Raw genomic sequence first — 4,515 nt, 5'->3', positions numbered from 1 at the left:
GGTGGGTGGGGAGTGAGGGTGGAGGGTGGGGTGGGAACGGGGAGGAGGGGAGTTATGGGAGGGGAAGAGGAACAAATGTAATAATCTGAACAATAAAGATTTAATAAAAAAAGAAGAAGAAATATGTGAAAAAAAAGTAAGTTACCAATATCCTGACACTTTTCTAGATTTCTAGTGATAATGACTTTCAAATTACCCTTTGAGAAAGATATTATATGCTCTATCCTTTAGTCCAAAGTAGGAGTTGCACTTCAAATGTTTATGTTTATGAGTATCTTTTATATTCTTAAATTCTGTGGTCATGTGGAGAAAAGAGAGACATTAGTGAGTGGATGGGTTTTTTTTGTTTGTTTTTTTTAACATTTTCAATAAAAATTTATTCATAATTTTATTTATTTTTTGGTGTTTTTAAAATTTCTTTATTGTTAAAAGTGTTACAGATGTCCCCCTTTTCCCCTCATTGATCCCCTCCACCTCACTCCTCCCAGCCTCCACCCCCAGGCCTTCATTGCACTATTGTCTGTGTCCATGGGCTATGCATATCCTATATAATAAAGAGCTAATATGCAAATGGTTATTACACCATCACACCATCACGCCATAATGGCTCAGACACTCAACACTGGGGAGAGCGGAATGGGGGCCAGCCAGGCTGCGGCCTGGGAGAGGGACAAGCTGCCCGCCCCGCAGTCCCAGGCGCCTGTGGCAGAGGCTTGGGCGAAGCCGGCCCAGGTCCTGGGTGACTGCGGCCAGCCCAAGGGAGGGAAGCCCAGGTCCCAGGTGCCTGTGACTGGCCGGAGGAGGGAATCCTGGGTCCCGGGTGCGAGGCGAGGCAGAGGCAGCTAGGGGTGATCAGGCCAGCAGGGGAGCAGTTAGGGGTGATCAGGCCAGTAGGGGAGCAGTTAGGGGCGATCAGGCAGGCAGGCAGAGGGGTTAGGGGCAGTGGTCCCAGATTGTGAGAGGCAGTTGGACATCCCCCAGGTGTCCCGGATTAGAGAGGGTGCAGGCCAGGCTCATGGACCCCCCCCACCCCCTCATGAATTTTGTGCACTGGGCCTCTAGTGTGCGTATAAATTCTTTGGTTAATCTCTTCCTAACCCTCCTCCTCCCTTCCCTCTGAGATTTGGCAGTCTGTTCCGTGTTTCCATTTCTCTGGATCTAATTTGTTCATCAGTTTATTTTATTAGATTTCACATATAAGTGAGATCATGTAAGATCTGTCTTTCTCTGACTGGCTTAGTTCACTTAGCATAGTACTCTCTAGGTCTTGAATGTAGGGGTAAAAAAACTGTTGGCTTATAACAACTTATTTCACTGGCTTTGAGATTTGTTCTTCATAACAACGGGCAAAACAGTTGTAAAAATCTAAACAATATTGTGTTCATCTTAGTGTAATAATATACAAGTGAGGTATTTCTCTTGAATTAGTAATTATGAAGAATTGGAAGTCCCATTTATAGCTATGTACTTAGAGCCAAATACATATCTATCAACAATTGAATCTAAAAATCAAATGAATAAAAAATCTGATGAACAGAATAAACTGGTAAATGCAATAGAATCAGGGGCATGGAAACGGAACAAACTGATGATTCTCAGAGGGAAGGGAGTGTGGTGGGGAGTGGGAAGAAATTATGCAAAGATCTTATATGCATGTATGCATTACCATGGACACAGACAATAGGGTGGCGAGGGCCTGGGGTTGGGTGAGAACCAGGTGGAGGGGAGCAATTGGAGGGCGGGAGGAGATAGACATCTGTAATAATCTCAACAATAAAGATTAATTTTTAAAAAGTCAACTTTATTACTGAAAGTCCTGAAGGAAAACAAAATTTGTTCTGAAGACTCTGGAATTCTCTAATCCCCAGTCTCTTTTTCCCTTCACTCAGTGGTTCTCAACCTTCCTAATGCCGTGACCCTTTAATACAATTCCTCATGTTGTGGTGACCCCTAACCATAAAATTATTTTTGTTGCTACTTCATAACTGTAATTTTGCTACTTTTATGAATTGTAATGTAAATATCTTATATGCAGGATGTATTTTCATTGTTCACGACCTACAGGTTGAGAACCGCTGCTTCACTGAAACAATTGATTTTATAGCATGACTTTGGAAAATGAAGGTTTCTTCAAAACATAAGGATTCTTTTATAACAATAGGTGGCACAATGTGACATTAATAGTGTATATGAGACTACAGAGGGACAGGTGGGAGGATTTGTGGATATTTGAGCCATTTCCTTTAAACCTTGTGATTTTGGCTTACAAGCCGGCTTTTAGCTTATCAATGATTCATTCTTTTTTGATGTTTAAAAACAGAAGGATGATTTTTTTGTTTAAAATTTATATTAAGCAACAAGTAGTTGAGCTTATTCATTGCTACTGACATAAAATTAAATATTACACTTTGATTACTTGCATATTCAATTGCATCTAATACACATATAGTTATACCCCTGCATGGACTGTTATAAATGTTCTCTTCGTCTCTTGAGAGTTCTCCTTCACATATCCAAACTGCATCCATCTCAGGGTCTCCCCTCTGCCTGCTCACATAGCAGCACTCGTATTGAAAGATAAATGTGATAGGGAATGTATAGAAAAATACAATTGGCCAAGGAGCAGGGGCAAAAAAGAGTGAAAGACATTCTGTGCCAGGGAAAGGGATGTTTTATGTGCAGGAACTATGGAGGCAATACCATGTGGGGTAGGATTTCTCCATCATTTGAAGGAATGCCATAAAATGTGTTAATCATTAAGGGAGCCAAAGGCTTTTGGATGCCTCCTTCATGTGTTATCTTTAAGTAAATCTGAAGCCGGTGCTTGTTCTGCTAGTGATTTCCTGTCTACAATGAGGAAAAAAGAGTTACTATTTTTAATTATGTTATAGTGAAACCCTTGTCAGGAGGGCACATTGCTTTCATTTGAGAACCGTTTTGCTGTTTTTATTTCAGGGATGTTAACAGCATATTTTATCAGTTTTGAAAGGTTTCCAGTTTAAGGTTTAATGAGGGGTGGGGTGAGGCTCAGGGGTAAGAAGGATAAAATAGTATAGGTTGCAAAATTCACTATTTTCTTGGCTGGCCAGAAAGTTCTCTGTACTTTGAAGTCTTCCTCTAGACCAGCGGTTCTCAACCTGTAGGTCGCGACACCTTTGGGGGTCGAGCGACCCTTTCACAACATGAGGAACTGCAACATGAGGAACTGCATTAGGAAGGTTGAGAACCACTGCTCTAGACAAAGAATCAGAGGAAATGCGATATGTATCTTTTAGAATATTTATTAAATAATAAATTATTCATAGAATGCTGCTTACTTTTATATATCTATTTAAGTAGAAAGAAGCAGACTCCCGCCATTTTTTTAAAAAAGATATTTTATTGATTTTTTACAGAGAGGAGGGGAGAGGGATAGAGTTAGAAACATCGATCAGCTGCCTCTTGCACGCCCCCTACTGGGATGTGCCTGCAACCAAGGTACATGCCCTTGACCGGAATCGAATCTGGGACCCTTGAGTCCAAAGGCCAATGCTCTATCCTCTGAGCCAAACCAGTCAGGGCAGACCCCCACCATTTAAAGAGAACTCTTAGTTCTTCTTTAAATTAAGCCTAACTGGTGTCAATCCATTGTTTACATTTTAAATTTTATTAATCTCCTATCTACATCCCTTTCCATGATAATAACTTCATCCAAATATGTATCCTGAAAATTCTGGCACATAAACACAGTCATTTATGGAACTATTCTTCTTATCTTAAATTTATTTTTCTGGGTATTCCGCTGAGGAGCCTAGTGGTTGTCAAGCTTCCATCCAGTTGAGTTATGGTTATGGAGAAGAGGACAAAACTGTGAGCTTGGAGAGAGCACCATCTGCATCCTCTTCAGTTGTGTAGTCCTAGTTCCTGGTGTGATGCCTGGTGTACACAGTAGGAGTTCGGTAAATGTTTAAGTTTGAATAACTGGGAATGAGGAATGCACAAATGCTGTGAATGACATGACCGATGCATCACTGCATTTAATCCTCAAACCCCTCAACTAGGGAGCACTTTTATCTCTGGTTTATTAATGGTGAAACCTTGACAGGTGAGTTTTGTAGCTTGCCCGAGGTCATATAAGTGGTGGAGCAGGAATCTGAAGGCAAATTCTTCAGCCTTCTGCTACGTGAACTTGCTTTGGCCACAGACTTCTGAATATTTAAACTTCTTTAGAAGGAAAGAAGAATTTTAATTGAGAGAAGTTGCAATAAGCTGCTGTGGCTGTCCCAGAACAGTGATTGGTACATAAAATGTGCCCTAAAGATTTTCAATGTATGTATTAATGCTCCGAGTTTTTGCTTTGGGTACGAGATTTTTTTGTTTTTCCAATGCAAACCTTTCCAAACAGGAAAAGGAAGGAAAAATCTTAACATGTATATTCTCTCTTAAAAAGCTTTTTGAGTGCACGGGAAGAAAAGTCTCAGCCACGTGAGGCAGGGGCTCAGATGTGGATGCCCAGGGCTGTCGAGAGGTCCAATT

Source organism: Myotis davidii, unplaced genomic scaffold (genome assembly GCF_000327345.1).
Source record: "Myotis davidii unplaced genomic scaffold, ASM32734v1 scaffold284, whole genome shotgun sequence".
Taxonomy (NCBI): domain Eukaryota; kingdom Metazoa; phylum Chordata; class Mammalia; order Chiroptera; family Vespertilionidae; genus Myotis; species Myotis davidii.
The sequence above is the reverse complement of the archived record's forward strand: the minus strand, read 5'-3'. Positions refer to the sequence as shown.